The sequence below is a fragment of the Aquila chrysaetos genome, chromosome 22 (assembly GCF_900496995.4).
Source record: "Aquila chrysaetos chrysaetos chromosome 22, bAquChr1.4, whole genome shotgun sequence".
Taxonomy (NCBI): domain Eukaryota; kingdom Metazoa; phylum Chordata; class Aves; order Accipitriformes; family Accipitridae; genus Aquila; species Aquila chrysaetos.
The window spans coordinates 11,623,005-11,650,016 of record NC_044025.1 but is presented as its reverse complement, the minus strand read 5'-3'; the positions used below and the strand labels follow the sequence as shown (position 1 = coordinate 11,650,016).

General features: G+C 40.4%; 1 long non-coding RNA gene across 1 annotated transcript in view; it reads left to right on the top strand.

Annotated features, from left to right (window-relative positions):
* Positions 1–2,323: 2,323 nt before the first annotated feature.
* The window catches only part of LOC121232534, a 78,020-nt gene continuing 53,331 nt past the window's right edge, over positions 2,324–27,012 (top strand). The window contains exons 1-2 of the long non-coding RNA XR_005931150.1: positions 2,324–2,339; positions 7,685–7,687. This is a non-coding gene — a long non-coding RNA (uncharacterized LOC121232534). The remainder of the gene's footprint in view (positions 2,340–7,684; positions 7,688–27,012) is intronic.

The following is a 27,012-nucleotide window of genomic DNA, read 5'->3' as shown; positions in this document are numbered from 1 at the left end:
CAAGACCTATCCAAAAATAGTGATAGGTAAGGTGTTTAGCCAAGCATGGTCAGGGATGCTTTTAACTGTTGGTTGGATGGAAGAGTACCACTGGTAAAAGACATTTTCCTACACGTTTTACTAATAACATTTTAAACAAACAAACAAAATTGTACTTCTCGTGATTTTATTGTAAGCTTGCATTTCAGTAAGAATGCCTTTTTTTTTCAGGAGCTATTTTTAAATTTGCATAGCACTAAGAACACTGGCAAAATGCTCTGTAGAAATCTGCACCTTGAAAGTAGATTTGCAGAAATTACGTTTAAAAACCACATTATTTGTCCCTGAAAAATATCTTGCATCTTTAGTAACAGAAAAGCTCATTTAATTCAAAGAAAAGCACTCATATATGAAACAAATCTGTTCTGACTTGAGTAGAGGTGCCCCTAAGAGATCAAATAGCCTCTAAGACTTCCATAGGTTGAAGAGCTCTGATGTTTCCATGGGAAATTAACCCCAGGAAGATTGCAGCTGCAATGGTTTTTTCACATTGCGGAATATGCTTCTGAAGAGATTCCCTGCAAGGACGAGATTTTGGTGTCTGCCATTCATACCACCCTTAACCTCTCTACCGAGATCATCTCAGAAGGCTTCTTGCACTGGTCCCTCTCTGCAGTGCTGAGGAGTGCTGATCCAGAAGGAAGACCTCATTACACCCCTCTTTGCCTATGTACCTCTGAATTTGTGACACCGTCACATCCAGGCGGATGCAACACTGTCCCCTGTTTGCTTCTGGCTAGTGGGAAAACAATACAAATAGGAAGTTGTGCTCAAATATAACAGGGTGGGCATAATATTAGCTCATGTTGCAGGCTGAATGGAAAGAGTCAGCCTCCCTTTATATTGTGGGAAAGGGAAAGAGATGCCTTCATTAGAAGCTATTCAAACACAGTAACAAAATTTATCAGTATATAGCCTCTTCTGGGGGGACTGTGTTGAACTGCAGAATATTTGACATGAACAAGCCTCTGAACAAGCTGTGATGTTTTACTTGGGCAAAGCCTCATAGGAATGTCCTTCTGCATTCCTGGCCTTCAGGTCCTGTAACCTGCTGGGTTTCTATAATGCTTTTTTGCCTAGATAGGGGTGAGTGTGGTAGCGCAGGGGATAAGACAGCACAAGTTTCTAGAGCTGTTGGAGTGCTTTGTAGTCTGGGTTTGTGGCTGAAAACATGAAAAAGTACAGAAGAGGTCTTAGAGGGAATATGCAGAGCTCTGGGAAATGCACCAGGTAGTAAGAGACTAATGGCATGATCTACTCGGTTATCCAAATGGAGACAAAAAAGGGAGTAGATGAGTGTACAGCCTGTTTGGAAAAGATAATTCTCACAGTAAATAGCACTTTAATCTAGCAGAAGAAGAATCAATAGTTGAATGTTTTAAATAATGTTTTAAAGTAATAAAGCATTGGAATAATGTAGCCAAGGATACAGAGAGTTCCTCTTCATGTGAGACTCTTCTTGTAAAACTATGCTTTAGATGAATCAGAAATCGTTGTGCAAAGCTGAAATTGCCAGGAAAGATGTTTTACCTGTGCTATGCAAAAACTCAGAATAGTTGGTCATAATAGTGACTTGTACTCTTAAAACCTGTATTCCTTTTTTTTTTTTTTAAGTGAAGAAGAATATGTGGCAAGGAGGACCTGGGAATTATACCAGTGCATTTGGTCATCTAAAAATGTTTGCAAGATCTGAAGCTGCAAAGATGTGGTCAGATGCTGAATTCTAGATTAGCAAAGGAAAGCATAACTTTGTTTTAATTTCTAAACAGAGCTCAGTCACAGCTAATTGTTGATACAGTCATTCTTTTTCTCATTCTTCATGACTGCTGGGGAAGTACCCGAAAATAAAAACGCATTTAAAATGGCTTGTTTGAGCACAGAATGATCTCATGTCTTGTGTCAGATCATACAAGAATTTATCCTGGCTTCTCCCAGTCTGGATTTAGTGCCTGAACCAGAAGTCCAAACATCCTCTCTGCTTAGTGGCACCATGCAGTCCTTTCTCTTTGCCATTAAAGGAAATAGGAAGATGAACAATTTATTTACTCAGTTTGAGCCCATCTGAGTTCAAACATCAAACACTGAGGGCCTGAATGGTACTTGGAACAAAAGGGAAAGAAAATCCACCTTGTGTAAAATACACAAGAAAAAAAGACCATTTACCTTGCAGTGGGTTCAACAAATTACTAACAGTGGTGCTGTGATTTCACACAGTTTTATGGTGAACTGTGCATTAACAGTGACATTTCAAGGAGTGGAACACAAACTACATGATATTTACATTCTGGGGTTTTCCTGCAGTATTACCCCCAATGGCATGATGAGAGCCAAGAGAGAGAATTCAGTAACAGCACAGGAATGCCTTCCTGCTGTGAATGAGGTAGTTAATAGATACCCAGGCATTTGTTGGCAGTGTATTGAAGGATTTCTATGAAAGTTATGAAGCTTGATAGCTTTACATTGCCTGGGCTGCATCAATACAAACAGTACCTTGCCCCCATCCTGAACATCTCCTGGGCTTGAGTTTTTAAATTTTTGAAGTCTGTGAAATGTCCTGTTACCATTCATGTGGAAAGGCTACGTCATACTGAGCAGCCTGGAGTGGTAAACATGCCTGATGCCCTCTTCTTTCTACAGACACAGAGAGAAACAGAGAGGAATGGAAGAGGCAGATGCTCGCAGCTCTTTGACTGCCAGTCCCTTGGAAGATACCTTGTTCTATATATAGTACCTGCATACAGTTTTCAGCTGCTCACACCTTGCAGCAGCAAAGATGAGGAGAAGCTTTGGATTCAGCTCAGCTGCAGCTCTCTGAGAAGAAAAAAGAGGAGGGAGTTTTGTTTCTGAAGAACAAAGTTCCCTCTAGCACCGCTGACCGGGAGCATCGTCTGGAGCAGGGACACTTGCAGGGCATCACGAGATGTAAGTGATTTCTTTACCCCGCAGCACCTTCCATGGGACTGGACCAACCGACACCAGCTCATTCAAATTATTATTTTTAGAAGAACACTGAAAAGATGCCAAAGCATTACTGCTCTGGCTCAGGGGCTGTGCAAATCACAAAGAACATAGCTTGTCTTAAGCTCTCCCATATCATGTAAAACATACCGTGATGGATTCTCTTTCTGGAGATCCATATCCTAATCTATTTTCTTCCCCATCTGTGGACATGTCTGCACAGCCCCAGCTTTGTGCAGTCCAGACAGCTCACGCTGAGGTTTGTCAGGCCTCATCATAAAGCAAGCTTCATATACCTCCCTAGCTCTTCCTTTAGCAAGGCTCTTGTAGGAATGGGAAAATGAAAAACATTGTGCAAAACCAGGATCCATTTCTGTGTTAGAGACCCTCAAAGACAGAGGCCCTCAGAGACACACAAGGAACTTTGGAACTTTTACCTTCTGAACTTTTAAAATATGAAAACTTTCAGAGGTTGATCCATAAATACCCCCTTGTCAGTTAGTCAGCTGTGAATATTTCTGCTGTTATTATACAGATCTTGCAAGCTCAAGTCAGTGGCTAAAAAAATACTAAGCACAATGACTTTTATTCCATTGTTATTCAATACATATCTCAAGAGAGGTGACTAAGAGGTGAATGAGAGATTTCAAAGTATCTTAACTCTCTAATTTTGCACACAAAAAATAACTTTGGTGCAGAACATAATTTAAGATCTGGCTGAAACTCTTATAGGGAATAATTGTCTAATAAATTTGGCCTTTTTTCCTCCTAGGGTGAATTTACCAAAAAATAACAAAAACCCAATAAATTTGTTTGTTAACTGCAACTACTCTAACCCTATGCAAACACATTTCAGTTTATGGTGCATTCTTGAGATATTTATTTTGAAGAATAACACTGCTCAGTCAATATACAAGCTGTAGAGCTGTGGGAAGTTGATGAATTTTTTGTTGCCCCTCACTGAGTGACTAGTTCTGATTGTTAACACAAATTTAAAAATTCATATACAAGTAAACACTTCAGTACTGGTGTTTTCTTCCAAACATTTACAAATTAAGTTTAATTCATTAGTAGTGTTTGTAAGATATATTGACACGATATATTTCTGTCCTAGGTAAAGATAAGTAAAGTAGTTTGGGATCTAAAGGATTTAAAAGGTTATTTTGCCATGTTGTTTTTCATAATAGCCTATCTTTCTCTATATCAAAACCAGTGTACTTAGCTCAGACACTTCTATATGCTATGCAATGCAGTCATGAACAGTTTCTCCATATATTTGTCAACATTTAAGTAATTTTGACTAGGTTGTGTACTACAGTAAGTGTTGTTACCATAAGTAGATGGTAATTTAATTCAGTCTGTAGAGCTGTCAGAGATTTCATCCCTCTGTGACAAAAGAAGGGCATAAATCACTGCACCAGTGTCCATAGAAGAATAATACTCCGCCAAATCCACTAATATTAATTCCTTTAACACCTTCTGTAGGCCACTGTCTTCCTGCAGATTATTTTCTTCGTGTAAAAGCATACTTCATTTTGCAAGCTTTCAGCTGAAATCAACACAGCATTTTCTTGTGAATATTTACTCTTGGATATCTTGAGTGGCCACTTTTGATGGGTAGACTCAATTTTGATACATTAGGTATAAAAAGCACAAAAATGCTGCACTTACTGCATGAATAAATCCCCTTTCATTTTCTCAGATCTCTGTTTTTAAGCCACCAACACCAATATTTTATATTCATAGTGGAATTCACAGGTGCCTCCTCTCCTCTCCTCTCCTCTCCTCTCCTCGAGTAATACTGGGATGTGTATGTCCTGTCATTAATATCTTTAGTAATAGCCAACTTTTATCCTCAAAAAGCCAAAGACAGATTTAGCTGGCAGTTTTTGGTGGTGTTAGTGCTGTAAGAAGCATGTGCGACCAGAGTGAATGTGTTTCTGGGTCAGTGACACTTTAGCACTTGAACAGTGCAAAATTAGGAACTCAACCTGAGAAGGGGTTTCAGGGTCTCCACAAGCACTCCCACATGTCAATGTGAGCTGAAAAATGTTTATTTTGTAGCAGAAGGCATGGAAGAAGCTCAAATATTTCAGCATGGGTGCTTAAGACCATGACTCTATGGGAGGTGACTCACTGCCTTGCACTCACACTGCTCACCCTCAGGCTCTCTGCATCTGAAATTTCTGGACCTAGTGGTATTCAGCCCAGTTACTCACACTGCAGGATCCCACTAGGATCCTAGCCTCAAATCCTTCTCTCATTTTTGGGACTATAACAGTGGGATAGCCATTGCTATGGACATTCCAGGTCCTGCACTCTTTACCGAAATCAAAAGCAAAGTTTCACCCACAACCCTCCCTGGGAGCATGTAAACCAGGGTGGCAGTTTGCCTGGTCTGAGCATGTGAGAGGAAGCTGGGATGAGTGATGGGTCTCCAGAAGTGCAAGAAGAAGTCTCTCACTGATTTTAGTGCAAGCCCAGCATCACTGACTATCTTTCATGGCTACTGGTTAGGTGCCAAAAGATGAATTGTCAGCAATCTCACTCCAGAATATTGTATAGCTGCGGCATTTTATTTCCCAGCAATACATGTGGACACACAGCTTATTGGTCCTTTCCTTTTCTATTTTCCTCCTTTTTTTCATCCCGAGTTTTAAATGAACAGTTTCTCTTTCAGAATTCATTTTCCCCGAAGGCTTAATATTGTGCTGTTCTCAGGATTAGGAAGAAGGTGATCTTAATTTGGGACTCCCATTTCATTACTACAATGCTACTGTATTTATTAATGGTGGGGAATAGAGTGAAGCAGGTTGAACACATAAATAGAATCTTAAAGGATTATTTTGTTCACCTTGGTGTACAATAAAACTGTAATGGCAGTGAATTTTTTTCTTCCTAGCTTCTAGCTTTTCACATAATTTAGGGAATTAGTTTTTCTTCTGGACCTTATTTTTCTCCTGACACATGTGGTATTTCTCAGAAAGCTATAAGAAAGAGTATTATGGATAATAGATGTCCTCAGGGGCCCATCACAGGAAAATGCATCAAGAACTGAAAAACCAACTATGATGATGGCCTTCATTGCAATAGTCTTCGGTGGTAACCCTTGGGCTTTTGTTACAGTTCTGATACATTTTTTCATTTCAGGGTAGCTATCACTTTGCTTGCACCAGTGTTAACTTAAATATTTTACTTTGATCAAGGGAGCTCATCCTTACAACATGGTGTTTATATCCACTCAAGCTGAGCTCCTGAGGTTTCAAGTCTTTTTAGAATGGCACAAAGTAGCCAGGCTGGGAGAAGTGGCTTCCCAGATAGGTAGTTACATGAGAGAGAATGAAGCTTCCTTTAACAAGCAACAAATTATTTCCTTTTCAAAATCTCCCACCAAAAAAAAAAAAAAAAAAAAAAAAAAAGCCTTTGCATTGCTTAATATATATTTTTAGTTTCCATTTATTTAGTTGTTTTTGGAAAGTGAACCTAACAAACAGAGGCACTGTTGGAAACAAAAGGCAGTGATTTGTCACTGACAGTTCATCATTAATTAGCATTTTATTTGGTCTGAAAGATTGAGGAGAGAGTAATCAAAGAAGACTGAAATGAAAAACCCAAAGTGAATGTAGAAAAATATATCACAACACCCACGCGCAGCCAAGATAGCAGTAGGCAAGAAGCATCCTCTGATTACGCAGGCAAGGAGCATGCAGCCAGTGACCACACAGACAGATGCAGACAGACAAGTCTATTTTAGGCCTGAGCTCTGGAAGTTCGGGGTAACAGGTCTGCCTTTGCATGCTGCCTCATGCACCACATCGCTGTTGTGAACGGGACAGCCCCAGGGAATACAGAGGAGAAGGCGAAAAGGAAAACAAAGACAAACTCCCCAACCAAACCCAGGTATTTAACTTGTCAGCTGAAAGCGGTTCATTTTGTAAGAAAGGGTTCATTTTGTAAGAAGGGTTTGGCCAGGGTTATGAGGGTTATCAGTCTATGGTTATTTTACAATCAGAATAATATCATTATACATAGTGCTTGCGATTGAGGGGATGCGGCTCCAAATGGAGGAGACAGGGAATGGGGTTTGCAAACTGAGATGAGGTGCGTGTTGTACCAGCTGCTGCTCCTGGGAGGGTGGCAGCAGTGTGACCTCCTCAGTAAATCTGAATGTGCCCGAGACTGGTGAGGAAAGCATGATCTACATTAGTGGTAAGACAGCTCCACTCCTCAACAATTTACAGCGACAGGCAGTTCAGGGAAAAGGCAAGACAACTGCCCCTATTTCACAAATGGATAACTGGGAGCAAAATTAAGCATCTTGCCCAGATTCAACACTTGAGCAGGGCCCATACGTTCACCAGGAATCAGACTTGCCCTTGCCTTCATATGTCTACAGTCCTGGGAAGGTGTTTTTAGGTGCTATCTTATTAGCTGTGGCTGATACAGTGTTAAGGAGCAGACATACTGTTCTGTCTCCCAGGGAGATTTGTTTTTCTCACGCTAGTTTTTCTGTTAAGATGAAAGAAAAGTCACTTGTTAATGAAATCATATGGTTCTTGTTTGGATGCAGAGAAATATTATAAAAAAAGTCCAAAGTAAATGCTATGAACCAAAGTGGAAGCCTACAGGTAATCTAATTGTTCAAGATTTGGCCAAATACAAAATCAGTGAAGACGGAATTTAGCAGGCTGTGAATTATCACTTGAACCACAGCTAGAAAAATAGTACGACACCATCTCTTGCAGTCTTTGATTAGCTATCACACTGAACTATCAATCAGAGATAAGATCGTCATGGAAAGTTAAACTCAGAGCCTCTCAAAGCTAAACACGTTTGATCAGAATATCTGTTTGAGAATAAACCCCAACGTATGTGAAGTCACTTGCTGCCCGGTTTTTGACCTACAAGTGTATTTTGAGTTAAATGCATGCATTTCCCCTTGTGCATGTCTCTAGAACTGAGTCGTAAAAATTTAGCCCTTACTAAGGGGGTCTGAGATCATGAAGTGGGACAAGGTGGGGGCCCCAGTCTAATGCAATGAGCACATCTCATACACACTGACAGGATCAGGCTCTTCACAAAAGTAACGAAAGAGTGGGAAAAGAAGGCTGAAAGGGATGTCATAACAGGTCCTCCTGGTCATCTCTTTGGAAAATAAAGATTATGGCAGGATAAAGCTTATATACACCATCTCAAAAAGACAATGGTGTAATCTGCCCTCAAAAGTCCCATGATCTCTCAGAAAAACTACCCCAGCATTTTTTGACCCTGCTTTCTTTTAAGAACATGTGCACTCCAGAGCCATTGTTGTAAGTACAGCAATGGAGTACTTACATTAGAGATGGAGCTCCCCAGAAGGTTGGTGCACTCCTCAGCTTGAGGAAATTCAGGTGTTAGCCATGTATCATGACAGGAGTGGGCATGCTGCTAGGGCAGAAAAGGATAGGCATAGAAAGAAGGGGAAGGTCACTGGGAAAAGTAAACGTTTCATGGGACAGAAAGAATCCTTCATGTAACCTTGCTTCCACGATTACTTTGCTTCTTTTTTTCCTTTTTTTTTTTTTTTTTCATCTCAAGCATTAAAATTGCATAAACTGTCCCAGAATAGGGCAGTTTCTGGGTGGGGCACCTGAACCAGTAATGCATTCAACCCGAAGGGTGTTACATCAGAGCCTGTTACAGGAGCTCCATAATCAGACAGTATCTAGCTATCTAGCTTCTTCCCGACCACAGCAAACTAAAAGTTCATTAGTTTTACATCTTCCGAATATCCCATAAAGAGTGCTCAAATGGATCTCTAACTCAAAGTCCCACACAGTGACTGCATCAAAGCTGGGAGCCAGATCTCCAAAGCACTAATCAAGCATCTTAACCACAAAAATATTCTTCCTTCTGGTGTAAGAATAAGCATTTCCCCTTATACAGAGGTATATTTAAGAATCACCAAGGTGACTCTATAGTACTAACAAAGTTGCTATGGTAATTTCGTAATTAAACATCACTGTAAATTACCAGCCATGATCCTCACAGGAATATTTTTTGGAAGTTCATTTTCATTTTGGCAGGTTTTAATTTATGCTTTAGCCTTATCACTCCTGCTGCAAGAAGGATTTACATGTCACACAGAGTGAGAACTATTGCTGCAGGTACCTGCCTTGCTCGTTATGAATGAACGCCACCAGTGTCCCTGGATCTGTCACAGCGGGAAAGTGGGTTGTACACTGTTCTGGGTGTGGGGATCGTGGTGTGACTGGGAAAGGGAAATCTCCATTCTTGTTCAACAGCAGAGTTAACCACCTACCTCCCTTTCAATGCTGCTGCTGAGCACCCGGACTAGATAACTAGAAAATCACGTGCATCCACAGTCTGGGAGGCTCAAGTGTGTAGCAGCTGCACCTCATGGACCTGGATGACTCAGCTTCAACATTCAGTGTTGTCCAAATGCAACCACTTGCTCAGGGACCTAAGGACTGACAGACAGGGCTCTGACTAGCTGCACTAAACAGACAAAACGATGAAAAAGCCTTGAACTCCTTTCAATGGTTCTGATGATTGCCGCTTTGCTTCTCTTGCATCCCACCACCCTTAACTGGTATCAGTCATGAGTAAATTGCCTTCATGTTCACATCTCTTATCACCTCTTTGTCTTTCATTTGTCATTTCAAACAGAAATCAGGTCCTGCTGTCCCTCAGGCTGCAGCGTCCATCTCACTAGATCGCATCAGATTTTCAGTCAAGTACTTCCCTGCTCCCTCCCATGTGAGTCTTCATGCTTCAGAATTGTTCACCAACTTCCACACAACTACATCACTGTTTTAGAGTCCTCCAGTTGCTGGGATGTTCTAAAAGAATTTACTAAATTAGGTGCCAAGATTACTATATATCCCACAGATGAGTATTGCCTTCACCATCTCCTTACACAATCTTAACTGGGTCTATTATTTATTAAGAGAAGGGGCCATTGTTTTGTCCTGTTTGTACTACGACCAGAACAAAGGGTCTGATCCTTGCTGCAGTAGCACACCTCTGGCTCATAGTGCGGACACTGTATAATCCACAGGCAGCGGATCCCTTATATCCAGTCTAACTTTGGTGTCTGGTGCATGGTGATGCTATTCCCTGTAATCACTTCTAGCTCACACGACACTTGTCATATTACCTCTCTGAAAACTTTGGATATAGAGCTAAAGCCTACTGTTTGCTGTGCTTTGTTGTTGCAGCCACAAATGCTCTCATAAACAAGAGCAGTCTTTCTGAGCAAGAAACTCAAGAATGTGCACAAAGGGAAGAAAGAGAGATTTTTTTCCTACAGAGAAGTTGCAAAAGGTAGGAGAAGAAAGCAATTTTGCATTAACTGACTTCTACACAAATGTCTCACTTAAATTATGAATAAGGGAGTTTCTGAATGGATGAGCTTATGGAAAATCTAAAACTACCATCCTTTGGCCTTTATAATATTAGCAAGAATAAACTACTTAAAATGCAAACAATTTCTAAAAGGCCAAAAAGAAGGGAATGTTTTCTTCTGTTTTAATAAACTATTTTATATTAATGTTTATTGCCTCTATTGTTTACTGTTCTATATGTGTTGCAGCACTTAAAACTCTTCTGAAAACCCATGCACTTTTTCTGAGAGATTAGCTCGAGCCATGAGACCTTCAATAACCTCCCTGCTTGGTGGTAGGGTTTCAGCATAGGGTTTTTGTTCATTCCACGAGGGAAATGCAGTCAGAAATGCTGATCTTGAGTTGCGTTTCAAACTGAAGTTTGCCTTTCTTCTTCTATCAGACTCAGTCAGGAGTATTTAAAATTAGTATGAGTATGAGCAGAAGTGCCTCCAAATACAAGCAGGTTGAGTAGGGAGCTGGTCTGAGCAGACACCAATATTCAGTATTGTCCAATGCAATCTATTACATACAATTCTGCTTATAAAGGCGATGTTAAAGAGTGAAATCAGAGCAGATGAAACTGTTGATCACTCCTATACTGAGATCCCAAGTCATCCAAGAACTGTGGGATTCAGCTGCTTTACCTTTGTATCCCTAAAACCAAACCAAGAGAACTGCTTCAGTTTAAGAAAAAAGCATCATTAGAGTTTCAAAACTGACAAACATAGCTTTTTCATTATACTGTATAGCTACACAATGTAAATGTGTACTATATACAAAGACTTTGCAGTATTTGAATATTTGAGTCCCACATCCTATCCTCTTTATTAGTGATAATAGACAAGTAAATCAGAGCTACTTGGGGGAGACTTTGGAGAACTGTAGAAATCAACTAAACTTTCCTTGAGAAGAATGGATGAAATAGCGCACTCTCTTTTCTGTATGTGTGATATTACATATGAAACTTAGATATATATGTCTAGAAACACACTCCCTTCACACTTAGAGCATAATATACACATATATGGTACTTCTGCCATGGCTTATACCTATCAGCGCCAGGGTACCCGTTGAGATGGCACGTGCAGGGTCATGTTTTCATTGAATTAAATCTGATATAATTGTAAAAATATTATGACAAAGCCCTGCTCTGGTGCAGGTCAGCCTTATTCCCTTCAGGAGTATCAAACCTACTTCTACATGATCTGAGGAAAGTCACTGAGGGTGAGGAAAGGAGGAAAAAGTTCTCATTTCTCCCTTTAGCTACATGACATAATTGTGCTGGTAGTTGCTGACTTAATGCAAAAGTCCTTGAGTTTATCTCCCAAAATACCACTTAGTAATCCAGGATCATTTCAGTGTCCACTTGTATAAAAGGCTGCGAGAGAAGGAAGAAGTTGAATAGGCTCTTCACGTACAAGAGCCTAAATATCCCTAAACAGGGATATTTGGCACTGGACCTGCTGACTCCACACAATCCAGCTCATGCAACTGTGCTGGGCCCCCCCTTCCCCATCATCTGGGTTTCTCTCTTGCAGGCACCCCGGGGAACATGCAGTCAACTTGAGGAATGCATTTTGCATCCAGCTCTGGGGTGGCTGCACATCATGGGCGGGACAGGACTTCAGACACTGTGAATAAAGGACGGAGGACACCTTGGGTGGTTGCTTTAGAGCAGCAGCCTGCACTGCTGTTGATAGCTGCAGGCAGTTTAAAGTATACAACTCTCAGACAGACACATATATAACACTTACCGCATTTCTAATTAAGTCAGTGATGGAATTAAATTTTGCCTCAAAGCTTGTTTCATAATAACTCTCCACCTGGCAGCACTGCACCTTCCTAAATTTTCTACCATCTGAAAAAAGAAATAGTTGGTAGAGGAACGACATGACCTTCAAATGTTTTCAGTGGCTTGTAATCACATAATAGAAGTATGCAAGAGTTAAGCAAATCTGATGCTGCCTGTCTCCTGCTGTGATGCAGATTCTCTAATCAAGTACAATTAAAAAAGAAAAAAAGAAAAAAAGAAACAGCAATACAATACTGTACACATAGAAATAGTAATCACAGTGGCAGCAAAGTCACTTTTATGTAGTGGTGTATATCACATGCAGCACTAAATACTCACATGCTGTTGCTCACATGAGTAACGTTGTTCATAGAAACAATACACTGTTTTTTCTGGGACTACCTGCCTGGGAAAGGATTCGCAGAATCAAGTCTGTGAACACTGACAGACGTCTGGTTCTGTCACAAATGTAATTTTCACATTGTAATTATTATGTTAGACCAAGTGACATTAAGATTTTAATTTATTTGCTTCTTTTTATTTAGGTGACATTTGCCAGATGAGCTGCAGAAAAAACTGTGATTGTTGGTAATAGTTGGTTCTGCTTCCAGATTAATTCCCATACAGGCAAAAAAAAAGCAGAGCTCTGATGAAGACAAATGCAACTGAGTATTTTTGGTATCATTTATTTTTCTTCAGATTTGCTAATAATACCTAATTATAATAAAAAATATTTTAATTTAGTCGTGTAATTAATCATCACCTTCATTCTCATCTCACGTCAGCTGTGACATTCAAATAATGCTCATGACTTCCGTGGAATAATTCCAGACCTACATTGACACTCCCAAGTAAAACAGCTCTATAGGACTGTAAAATACAGTTCTCTTTCCCAGTTAAGTCCTGCTGGATGGGTCCTTAAGAAGGGAAAATTAAATTGGGTTTAGGACATGTCATTTCTGAAACTTTCCCTTGTTTCCCAGCTATGGGTGTTACCCAAAAATCTCAGTGCTCAGTAAGGTTGCTTTACCAATAATGGTTTCTTTGTTTTGTAGGTTGCATTGTAAGGCTGCTTTTCCTTTTCGTTATGGCTGACCAGACAAATCGTTATGCAGAAAACAAAAGGCTAAAATTAAAGGGTAACAAAGTAAAAAATGAAGATTTCTAGACTATATTTAAAATTAAGATTTCTAAAGCTATATTTCTGTTTAAAAGAATAGAAAAACTGCCTGCTATATATTTAAATTTTTCAAGGTAGATGTTTTGCTCTTTAAAAGAAATGAGACAAATTAAGCAGTTTTAATTAAGCTCCTCTCATTTTCATATTCCTGCTTCTCACCCACACTACGATAGAAGGTCTGAAAAGTAATTGTGGAGGAATACTGCACTGCAAGAACAAATTCTAATTATTGCAAAGGAAAGTTAAAATATTTTATTTTCCAATATACTTCATTTTTTTCCTTTCTGTTTAATTTTGTGAGTAATTTCTTACTGCTGTTCATCTCTGTTTTTCCCCCGAGGCAGCTTATGTTAGAGAAATGTTGATAGATGGCATGTCGTTAGGGAATGATAACAGCAAAATGAAAACAAACGTTGGGGAGCTGACTAATACAGCATTATCAATATTGATAGAGAGATTGCTCCGAGTACTAAGAGTCCCATTCTTCACAGGTTGGAGGACACGGGCAGCAGTTATCCCACTACCCCCTGGGGCTGAGCAGGGCTGTTGGTGTGAGCAGGGGTCTGCCCTGGCTTGCCTGCTGCACAGAGATGTGCAGCCTTGAAATCACACTATTTACATCAGTTCTATGCCCCGACAGATTGATGCATGGACAGATTTCTGCATGGAGCCGTTCCTGTTGGAGGGGACTGAGCTGGGATTCGGGCTGTGTTGGAGAGGGAGGAGGGATGGGGCAAGGCTGGTCGTGCTGCTTCCACCCCAGAGCTTCTCTCACTTACCAGCCTTTGCCCGTGGTTTTGAAGTGCACGTTGCTTCGTGCCCTTGCTCGATCTCCCTCGCCCTGGCACGCCTGGCAGCGAAGGAGAGCGGCTGGTACTCACACGGCAGTGGTGGCTCACCTGCCAGCACTGCTCACCCCAGCCCAGCCCTGCCGGACCAAGCCCAGCACATTCCTGGTCCCAGCTCCCATCCTCGTTCTGCTGTTCTTCCCAAAGCAGAGCTCCCCGGGGTGTCACCTGTGCCAGGCCCTGTGCGTCGTCACCGTGCACACTGTTAATGGTAGCTCTTCATCAAAAGTCTCTCTTCGGGAATGCCGCTAGCGCTGCAGAAATTAAAGCCCCTCAGATGTGTGGTTTGCTACCAGCATTTCACAGGCATTTAGCTCCAGGGATAAATGCATATAAATTAATCTGACTTTTATTTAATTTTTGCTTTATTTATGAGGTACTTTATAATAAGGTTGTATTATTACAAAATATTATTACAGATAATCTATTATTACTACAGTCTGTAAATAAGGCTGTCCGTACTAATATTTCATTTCATAGCTCCCATAACAGTGTGAAATAGTAACTGAAATCATGATATGTGATTGCCAGTGACTGACAGCTTTGGTTTTTAATGGAGCTATCAAAGGAGAAGGGTGCTATCTATCAGTCTGCCTGTAAACTAAAGGAAACTAATAGAGGAACTCAAATCCCTTATCTTCTCTGTGGGTTCAACATGCTGGGAAAGCTGACAATCAAGACACAGACTCTTGTAGGTCAGGGTGCTGAAGAAATCATTCCTTTGTTTTGCCTCATATACCTCTTGGCTAATCTTTTGGGTTTTTTTTCATGTAAAACTGTGCTTTTATAGGGGACTCCTCCCAGACAAATATTCAGGTGTTGAATTGAGCAGTTTTTTGCAGAAGGGTCAGAAAAAACTGCCAATGAATAATGGCAAAGAACTTGAGGTGATGCACCTTTTTGCAGTGATGAATAAACCTCGCCTAGAAATGTCAGTGAATCTACGCAGACAACAGCATAGCAGTTGCCAAGAGTTCAGTGGGAGCCGCTTAAAGAGCAAGTGAGACCAGTCATGAGCTCTGCAAAAGCATTCAGCACCTGTAAGAGGCCTCCAGATCTCTCCCTTGGAGACTTGTGTTGTTCCCTATTGCACTCACTTTGACTCAGCTTTTCCTGCTTCATTAGTGTTACTTCCTGCTCAGATATGTCAGATAACGTCATTGCCATGCACATATGGCAATGCATTGGAAAGGATGTCCTCTCACATCACTAAAATAAATAGCCTCATGAGCATGCCAGAGAGGTTTTATCTTCTCTGTGAGAAGAAACTGCAACGCTTGCAAAGGTCACTGCACTTATCTGCCCTTCTTCCTTTTTATCAAAAAGTGAGGAATATTTATTATTATGTCTCTACATGTAGGAGACTTTTTAAAATCTAGTACACAAATATAAACTAGTTAAAATCCACACAAAATAGGAAAAAGCCCCCTGCTTTGGTGACGTTTAATCTCTGAGGCAGAGCATTTGAGGCAAAATAACTGTTCTGCATGTTAGGACTATCTTCCTTTGCACCTACAGCAGATAGCGAGCCATGAGCCCTTAGCATGTCTCAAGGCTAGATTGTCCATTGGACTTGGTCCTTTCTGGTTAGCTCAATAGTTCAAGGAAAATCTGAAACCAGAAAAAGCAGCGGTCCTGTGTAACCCTGCACAGAGCTGAACCCCCCGTAACGTAAAAAGGATAATTGCATACTTCAAAAACCATTGAGAGGTTTGCAAAATTCAGACAGACATTCCAGCCATCTCTCGCACAGTCAGGTCTTTTTGAATCTCTTTTTCCTGAGCTCAGGAAAGTGCACAAGCCTTAACCAGTTTGTCAGTTTGTGTCACAACAATGCAATTTACTCAATGAGGCATCCAGGGCTTTAATACGTACTTGACTGGCAGTTTCAATCACAACGTTTCTCTACTGGCCAGCAAGCAGAAATCGGGTGGTGTAAGAAGCCCAGAGTGTTGGCAAGTTTTGCAGCAAGCTGTGTTTGCATTAGTGAGTGTAAATAGGTCTCTGGGAGGAGGCATCGAACACCATGCTTTTGTTTTTGTCCTCTGTGCCTGCAATTAGCTGGGAGGGGAGCACAGATGTTTTGCAAAGAACTCCTATCAAATTTAAAGATGCAAAATTGTTAGGGTGGCTCTAATTAATTTTCTGTATCAGTTTAAACGACATCTTTGTATTGTAGCACTGTGCAGGATATTCTGAAGTGACTGGACCAAAATTGCCCATTGAATTTTGCTGCATGAAATGAATTTGGCCTGTTCTGATGAGCATGTATACTGAGGATATCATTTTATTGAGTCCCCAGATAAAAAAATATTTTCCAGAAGACATTACTGGGAAGTCTGGTGTGTTTCTATTGTTTATTGCTGTTGTAATTTGTCCTAATTTATTCTCATTGTGCTAATGGAAGACAGAGTATTTTCACAGGCCCCATTGCATCTGTAGTGTTTACAGAAATGTGTCAGTCGAATCCAATCTGCTTGGCCAGAACAAACCAGAAAAGAAGTGTTTTAATCTCGCTTTAGCCTAGTGCTTGATTTTCATGGGCAAGTAGCTCTCAAGGCAGAATGCCTCAGAGTGCATGGCTTGCACGAACTCAGCTCAGAGGGCTCGGGAGTAAGACCTGCTTGAGAAACTGTGAATCAAACGGGGAATCGCCCTTTCAGGCAGCCCGGTTGTGGGCAGCTGTAGGTACCGTTCACACAGCCTAATCTACAGCAGCATTAAAAATGTCCCTGTTCAATCTCCACATGGGAAGTGCACTGACAGACAACAACAGCATCATATATTTATAGCATGTAGGAAGCCATAAACTGAGAAGCAGTCACCCCGGACAAACTTATGTTATACTCTCCTCCTGGCAATATTGTAAGTTTGGACTGGCAGAAATGCAACCAAGGAAGTTTTAAGCCCTTGTTCCTAGCAAAGGCTAGCTAGAGGAAATTATTATTTTGCATGATTAACAAAAAATGATTATGTTGATCTACAAGTGGTTTCTTTCCTCTTAAAAACCTGGCTGGTTATAGAGGAAGAAATGATCCTTTGTATGTTGAAGAATTTGATTTGTATTGAAACGGCGTCTTGACAGGCAAGTCTGATGCTGAGATTGTAATAATTTATATTGGCCTGGGAATAGTACAGTAATTGTTGCGAGAAGACTTAAATGTGAAATGTGGTTAGCTTATTACAAGGTTTTTAACTGGCAGCTTGCAGTCCCATGGGAATCCATGGACTACTTTTAGAACATCAGCAAAGATTAAGTAAGGAAAAGCAGCAATATACTAAAATTTGCTGGGCTAGATTCCACATCTTTAGAGGTCCAAGATGCTGTGGCCTGCAAGAATAAGCTTTCACACTGTAATGAGGGACTCACATTCTTCAGAAGTGTTTAGGAAAATACATCCATAAAATTGGTAAAGTAATTACACTCTGTTTACATATTTTTAGTTGCACTCCAGGCATTTATAAATTGAAAGTTGTAGTTATTCTAACTCAATATTCAATATTCAAAGGGTGCTGCATCCATCCTGAAAGGCAGTGTGATAACCCTTTCTGTAGTAAGCTCCCACGGTGTAATTCAAACATGACTAAGCAACATCTTTTTGCTAGAAAGGAGGGGGAGGAGGTGGGAGAAAGATGAGGGTACCATCAGACTCTTGGCAATCTAGTTTTTAATCCAAACAGAAATCCAGGGGTTAATGGGGGAGGTTTATATAAATAGCACAGATAAATACTCTTGTTCTTAAAATGCCACAAAGTTTCACTTGAGGTGATCCTTGAAAATCAAGAGAAAAATAGCAGCGTCTGTTTTGCCTGGAGCTGGAAAGTCAGTGTTCCGAAAAAAAGTGTCACGGAAAAGGAGGGGGAGAAAGAGGGAGGTGGAGAGAGGGAAAACTGCAGTCCAACTGATTTGGAGCCTGCAGTGCAAATTCTCCCAAAGCCAGCACTGTGCGTGGCTACCAAAAAAAGCTTTGCAGTGGATCGTTAGCAGAATATATTTTCGAGTGTGTGGATGCAAGTAGGAAGTCATTTGCTGCCACTGTGAAGGCAGCCTTGCCGAGCAAGCCTGGGGGAGCCTCCAGAGAAGCTACGAGCAGCCATGCTTCACTGCTTTGCAAGTTCATTAGGTAAAGGATGCTGCAAGAATAGCCAATGCAAAGACCCTTGCAGCTGAGGTCTGCTTTGAGCCAAGTGCATTGCTAAGAATGCTAAATTTAGGTTCTCGAATGCAGCAGAAAACCAGGCGTGAGAATTGCTGTGTATGGGTCACCGCTCTGCGGATGCCGTGTGGTCTGAGCCGCAAATGGCAGAACAACCTGCTGTACTTTCTTTTTGACCCGTTGGGTCAAACCAGAAGAGTTAACAGGGACTGACAGCGCTGGGGTTAAACTGTGCTGCAGTCATTCATTAGCTTGTGCCGCTTGTCATGGGGAGCGAGACAGCAGACGCTGCAACAAAAGGTCTTAGACATTCCTCTGCCTAAGGGTTTGATGAAGAGGGTACAGTGTTTTCTTTCAAGGCAAGAGGAAGCTAGTAAGCCTTGAGTATTATGGAAGGAAGGAAAATATTTATCACCATCTTTATTTCTTTTCATTTCATCAAAACAAGGTGAAATTTCTTTTTGTCGAAGATTAGGGTGACCACACTCATTCTGAGGATGAAAAATCTTCTGCTCGGCAGTTACCAGTATATCAACAAAAAGAATGCAAGGCTGAAAGCTTTTGCAGCAGAGATCTTTGCAGCAGCTTTTTGTTTTCAAGTTAATTTATGCTAAAGACCTTGAAGAAAAGAAGTCTTCTCTGCAGTGCTCACTTTTCTGTGCACTAGAGTTAAATCAGCAAGTTTATTTTTTTAGCCAGTCCTTGGTTTAGCTTTCGGCATGGAACCAGCACTCCCTAAGCCCTGGGGTCTGCTGAGCAGCACTGTCAGGTTTACATTTAGAAAACACCCTTTGTGATCAGGTTTCTTTAAAAGAAGAAATGACAGTACAGCAAGTTAGGAATACTTGTTCAGGAATACAGGAATATGGAGCATCACAGCCTATAAATTTGGGCCCACGAAAACACAAGGCTTTTGTCCTCAGCCTCGGTACACATTGAAATGCCAAAAGATGGGCTTTCGGCCAACACTTTCCTAGCAACTTCTAGGAATTACTGCTGGACCTGAACTTTCTGAGTTACGGGAACAATAGTTAGCTACACTGAAAAAAGAATAGACACAAACCACCAGGAACAGAAGACTGCACAATTTTAGCCTTTTGCCCTTTAGTTGGTCAAGCAGGACACACACTGAGAAATGTGGAGAAAGTGTCTATAACACTGCAGCAATAAATCTGTGCTCAGAGACTTCCTGGAAGGTCCCAGAAAAATCCCAATCTCACCATGGTTTTGAGAAGCCTTCCCTGGCAGAGTGTGAAGTCCAAGCCAAAACCCTGGCTTGAATCTGCAGGGTAACACTTCAGGCTATCACTGCTATTTGCACAGGTGTAATTACATATTCCAGCAGGCACCACAGCTGGATTCTCTCCTAACCTCAAAGCTTCTCTTCAAACTTGTCCTACTTGACAGCATCCTTAAAATGCACTAGTATTCCTTGGGACTTCGGAAGTCTGCACTGACAGGCATCCACGATCTGTGTTGTTAGTAACATACTTTTCATGGCAGTACGCATAGGTCTCTGGACAAATTCTTGGAGCTCTTAGACTCTCAACCTGAAACCAGTTTTGTATTTTGCATCAGATTTGGAGTTCTAAATATATTTTTTTTGGCCACCCAGACCCCACCGAGGCTGTTCCATGCTTCTGAGATTTGGCTTTGTACTCTCAGTAGCATGAAAAACTGCACAAACCAGCCTGGGACAAAGGTTCAAGAGAAATATCGTAGCTGACAAGCACAATGTGGGAAGAGTCCAGAATGACTAAAGAGCGATGTGCCAATGAATCGCTGGTTTTCATGAATGCCCCAAACCAGAAGAATCCCAAATGACGTCTATGAGTACAATCATTTGACCCAGCCCACAGACACAGATGGGTATGCAGAAACACATGCCAAACTGTTCAGAAGGCAGATGGAGATGAAATTAAATGATATCAGCTAACTCTGAACATGGTTGCTGAAAGTTAGCTTTGCATATCCTCAAATTCAAACCAATGTACTCTCTGTCTTTGTAGACATTTGTAAAACAAAATGCTGAGAAATTAAGACAATCCTTCATTTTTACAGGTAACTAGCAACATTACTTGTACACTAATGGCTTTGGGTGCTTTTCCAGAGTTTCTTGCCTTAGCTAGGAACTGCTGAGTGAACTATCATCACAGTGGTTATTCTATTGCTTAGTGCCATAGTGGCAACAATAAATATCACCACTAAAAGCAAGTGGTTTATTTAAGAAAAAATGGAGGGGAAAAACCCCCAGTCTAAAACGTGAAGCCTGTCTCTTTCGGACTTCAGGGACAATTTACATGAATTTTAAGTGTGCTACAGGATCACATGTTGTATCCTCCCCACCAGCATCTCTCAGATGAAGTCTCATGATAAAAATCTCAACCCCTCTTTTGTTTTGTTCAAGACACTTGTAATGGAAATGAATGTCCCATTTTCAGGACCAATCAAATTATTTTAATTGATGATTTTGTACAATATATTTGCTGGACTGCCTGAAAAGGAGAGAATGGGAGATTAGTTATCAGCTGATTAATTGCCCTAATATTACTCTCATCCCTCTCTCGCTCCGTGGGAGGTGGCAGGTTGTGGAGAAGGCTCTTTTCTCAGACAAGTACCCACTGCCCTGGCAGCGAAAGGGGTGTCTGATGACTGGCCACACTCATACCATCTCCACAGCACTCTGCAGATGTTCCAGCTAAAAAGAAGTCAAACACATTCAGAACAGTATTTAAAGAAATATCAGGCAGAAGCTGTTGAGTGAAGCAAGCCACTCTGAGACCTACAGAAGAGGACAGAATTAGCAATTATTTTTCTCTAGAAATGCCCCTTTCCGAAGCACAGTCCTCGCTGCCAGAGGTTTTAACTTCTGGGACCACCATGATCCCCTGTGTGACATAGACATCAAGCGTCAAATGCCCTTCTGGATTTTCTTGAAAGGGTTATTTTTTTCCACTTACAAAGGTTCCTGGTCCTCCCACTCAACTGCATCCATACCCCTTTCCTAACATTGCTTATGACTTAGAGAAAAGCTTGCATCCATTTGGAATTACTGGAGCAAATTGGTGGAATTAAGAAGGCACATTATAGCTTCTATTGAATCTACAGTGTGGGAACAACAGGTCATTTTCTTTTAATCTCTGGGTGCAACTTTATTTGCTCGCACACCCCTGCCCATGAAGCCAAATTTGCCCAATACAAACCAATGGGACTTGGTATCAGGGTGACACTCTCTAATTTGCACAGGTACAAATGCTTCTTTCTGGAACTAGTGAGTGTCCATAACAAATAAAAGGAGAAAGAAAGGGGAGGAGATTGGAAGAGAATTTGAGAATGTTTTTTTCTCTGCGGTAGTCCATATCATCATCAACAATTTTATTTTATTTGTTCCTGAGCCAACAAGACCTCAAAGGGTGCCTTCTCCATCCTGTTCTTGTTTTTAAGGTACGATGAGCCAAATGTATCTCTGTCTACTGCTGTATGTACAGAAAGAACGCATTTGGCTCATTACATGTACTTACAATGAGAAAAACAGCTCATAAACAACCCTGTATATTCATGAAGCAGAGATGGAAAGGGGATAAGGGGCTTATTATAATTCTGTCCTGTACCTTTCCATGTTGGGACCCGTGAACCTTCCCCACATGCTTATGATAGATGGGCATATACTTCAGTGCAGGGTGGGAAATCCCTCACTGATGGCTGCTTTTATCTTTTTTACTCGCTGTGATTCTCCTCCTCTTAGGCTATTAGGAGCACCAGAGCTGTCAGATGCCTTTCGCAGAGCGGGGTTACCTCGTCGCATCCGAGCGGGCTAAGCTGTAAGTGCAAGGTCTGGTTCAGCGGCTTATCAGTGCCTACCCTGAATCTGCAGCTCTGCCTCCTGGGCAGAGAGCTCCTGCGTGGGCACCGAGCCCAGCACTCCTCAGCTGCGGATTTATTCAGCCTGGATGAAAACCCATGCTAGCTATTTTCATATGCCGGTTACATTTGAGTTTATTTACCCAGTTTGTTTTATGCCTTTTCTATTTCAGCATCTCAGCTCTGAAGCAGGTTGTACAACTTCCATTAGAAGTATGAAGAAACTCTCACTCTCAGCAGCACAGTAAATCAGAGATTTAATCTCAAATGATTACAAAACCAAAAAGAGTAAATCAATCATAGTTAGCAGATTTACCTGGTTTTGTGTAATATTTATCTCAGAATAAATACTTCTACTCTGACATCAGTATATTGCTTTGAATTTATTTAAGTTAAAAAGCTCTGTAGTAATTAACGGGTCTAACGGGAATTGCAACTTGATTATTTTTTGCCTAGAGATTTATTCATCCCCTTCCTTTATTCATACTCCTCAAGATCTGGACGGCCTTTTAAATAATTGTATTCATTATGATGCAATGATATAGGATCAGTAAGGAACATCAAGAAGAATCACTGACATGAATTTTCATCAGTTTTAATAAATGTTGAATGTACTTTCCTTAGGTTTTTTAAAAAAATATTACTGTATGTCAGAGCTTGCATGTTTGTAAAGGAGTTAGGTGAGTGGAAAAGGAAAAAGATATTTTCTCTGTGTATTTCTGTCTAGGAGCTATTCAAGTGTAACCATTTATTTTCTTTTCTGCTTGGAACCAAGGTATGCACTTGATAATTTTAAATGGAACCTTGTTCCTAATCTTTAGACAGAGAGATAGCAGCATTAATTCAAGTAAAGTCCCTGAGAAAGAATTACAGAATTTGAAGTCTTAAAAAATCTATATCTAATTATACACCATTTGTGGTTTCCTTTTTTAAACACACCAAGAGTCAAGAACTATACTGCCGTAAAATGTGGAGACATGAGTAATTCTTCTTATTCTCTTTTCTTTGCAGAGGGCTTCCTTATCTGTACAGAATTATCAGTGATAAATTCGCTTAACTAAGCAGCACAATAATTTGGCAGGACAGAAGGAAATTACATTCATCAAATCATCTCCAGTGTACACACAGACACAGTGCAGAATTTTACACAAGTGCTATGTACTTCATGTTTGCTGAAAAATCTTCGCTCTGATTAAAATTAATATAAGTTAAAAGCTAGCGCAGGATTTAAGATCAGATGCAATATTGGAGAAAGACATAGTGCAAGCCTGGCTTCCACTAAGGAGATTTCCACTGGCTTTTAATCAGCATGTGCCTGGCCCTCAATGTGAAGTGGCCCAGCAATACTGCTCGAAGGGCATCCTCCAAGGGTGAGGTTGGAACTGGAGGAAAATGAAGGCAGCAAAGGGTTTTAGGCAAAACACTTTTTCTTTTCCCGCTGCCCAAAATCTGCCTCTCATCCTGATATGTGTGAAGCAGCTCACGCTAAAGACCCAGCCAATGGCCCGTTGAAATCTCTTGCAATGTGTATGGAAACCATAAATATTCTGAGCTATGCCCTGGGCTCAGAAAAAATGCACAGCCCGAATAGGCATTTTTTCTTTAGTTTTATTCTTTTTGTACTGTTTCAGTGTCCCTTATTTCAGAAATACCATTTTCCCATTTTAACAATGGACATGTCAAAGGCAGTTTCATGCTAGCTAGAGTCTAAAAGGGTCAAAGTAAGTGCCATATTGATGCCTTTAAAAAAGGAAGCTGTAACTGAAGTTTCTAAGGGCTTTTTTTATAAGGACTTACTTTTAAAAAATGTTTATTTCTCTGTAGTTTTCACATGAACGTTATCGCTTATGCCATTCTTAAGTGGGACAAATCCATTTTGATTTATAATAATTATTTTAATCTAAAGACAGTATATAAAATTATAACCTGTGACCTGACTACCTTCATAAATTTTCAGATAAATTCACTTTGAAATAGGCAGCATTGTGAATGTCAGATATTTCCTGGATCATAATAAAGGTCTGGAACAAAATTATAAAAATTTTCAAAAGGATTACCAAGAAAATTATCAGTTTTACAGGGGTTTCACCCACTCAGCTGCACAAGTACTCAGACATTTTCCCTGCAGCACTCTCTGATGCCTTAATCTGCAACACAAGTGAACAAAGCATTTCAGATCAGGCAAACTTGAAGTTTCTTTTTGTGGTCAGAGGTCACCATTTAGTCGTGCTAACGAACATATAACAGACTCCTAAGACCGTGGCTGGATATTAATATACAAATCCCATGCAATTTCATTCTTCCCTCTATTATTTTTGATATCTTAATATTTTCAATATTTTTTACATTTTATTTTCCCATATTACTTCCCTTGAAATATTCATAACAAAACAAAATCAAGACAAAACAAGTGTGTCAGTAACCAGATCATGCGAAACCACTCAACCAAGTCAGTCAGCATAAAAATGCAGAAAAACACGATGCAGCTCATTTTTTTTAGCTGCGATTTAAGTATCCAAGCTCAAGTCTATACAGAAGGTATTATCACAAGCCCTGTGCTACTTCAGTGCACAGCATTCCTGGGAGCTGGGCTAAGCCAAACCCAGTACTGTTGGTAATCTAATAGGAATAAAGAGAACATACTGTTCATCTAAATTTCACTCAAGTATCACCCTTCTACACATGAAATTCAAAGACTCTGCTGTGACACTGTATGTGCTATTATAGGAAGAGGAAAAAGATGAGTGCTGGAGACTATCAGTGCTGCCACTGTACAGAGAATGGTACCTTTGTGTGGTGTATTTACATGTATTTTCAGTATTTATTTTCACAAAAGTATTTTCATGAACTATGGCAAGGTTAAAGAATTCAAAGTCGTACCAGTAAACGCAATGGCAGAATGGTAGAAACCATCATAGCATGGTGAAGTATGTGCACTGCATTTTACACGAGACAGCTCTTGTTCATTCTCTCTCGGCCATTATCTAGGGCAATAACTCTAGGGCTGGAAGACCTCACTGATTCATCTAAAAATAGGGTATCCGCTATGTCAATGCAATTATCAGCTGTTTCAACACGCAGAACTCTACCCTAACCTTACAGCCAGAGAGCTTTGTTTAAATACGTCGGCCTCTGAGCGCACACAATACCATTATCAGCTTTCATTCAACCAGAGTGGTCATCCATTGATGTGTGGAACTTGCTAATGGGGATTCTACCCATGGTCCAGTTGTCGATAATTATGCCCTTTTGACCAACACGTATTAAGTGGATTATGCTGTTAAATACTTGTTCCCAAGTGTCCTGGATGAAAATTGTATTGCTTTTTGCAGCTGAACAGTACAAAAAAACCTCTAAAAAAATTACCATCATTGAGAGCTATAGCCAAAGAAATTCAAATCATCTGCAAGCTGATCTAATGCAGCTCATGCCATGCCTGATTTATTGTCTTTGTCCATGTATTGCGCCAGTCTAGTCAAATTCTATGATCACTGTGTTAAATTGGACATGCTCAGGAAAAAGCAGGATGCGACTCAGTAGGGAGCAGTGCAAGGCTTTACACACAGGCATGAGTAGCAAAAAAGGGGGGGGTTAATCGGTAGGGCCATTCTTCAGAAAAGTCTCTTGGGTATTAATCGCAAGCTGGACTGGAGTGAATACTATCGTTTGGCTGTGGAAAAGGCTCACACCACCCTGCGACCTCTGAACCAAAGTAATCGTGTGATGGCAGAGTGCTGCGCTCAGTTCGGGGCACGAGGTTTCACAAAAATACACATCTGCTGGAGAGAGTCCAGGACAGATGAAATGAAGTGAATAAAGGACATGACCTAGGAGGACCAAAACCGTGTTATAGCAGATTTGGGGTCAGTTGTGTCAGCACAATGGGACCCCATTTCAGGCCCCAGTCTTTGGCATTCCCATTGTCTATTGTAAGACCTTTTATATGAGACAAGGAGGAGTGGAATAAATCATACTCCTTAGCTTCTGCAGACAGTTTAAGAAGTAATGGGCTTATATTACAGGAAGGAAGATGAAGGTTAGACATTACGTAAGCTTTCTGAGCAGAAGGATAGTGAAGATTGCCTGGGAGACAGGTTTTTAGAAAATATATGGAGATTGCTATATGTCAGCATATAAATATTGATATCTGTATATTTATATTTTACCTTTAAGAATGTATGTTATATATTTACATAATAAACCAAATCAAGGTTGACACATTTATATTTATACTTACATTTATAAAATATAAAATATGAATATATCGACTAAACATGTTGCTTGCTACTCTGGTACAGCAAGATAAACTCTTTGCATCCTTTCAGACCTATTTTTCCCTGATTTTTCTATGATTTTTATGATGTAGTCTCTCCTGTAGGTATCTTAAGGTGATGTGTATGTTATGCCTCACTGATATCTTCCTCAGTTTCTCTGATTTGCGTCTAACTCACAATTGTTAACATCTGTTATAAATCTTTGTTTGCTCAGAGGAATTCAGGCAAGTTGCTTAAAGCAAACATGTTTAAATGGTGCCCAAAGGAGTTGGTCTATAAATTAGTCTTATATGACCCCTCACAGGCTGTAGAAATATCCTCACTTTGCCCTTATGCCTCAGCCCAGTTCTTTCAAAGCGTGTTGAATCTAGCAAGTCTTGACATCAGTCATGAATATTTCTGAAACTCATAAGGTAAAATTTTATTAGTATAAAAAATTGAAATCAGTAAAATAATTTTTTTATTAAGGTTGTTGTCTATATCTGAATATTTCACTGCACTTAGATCAACTGCAT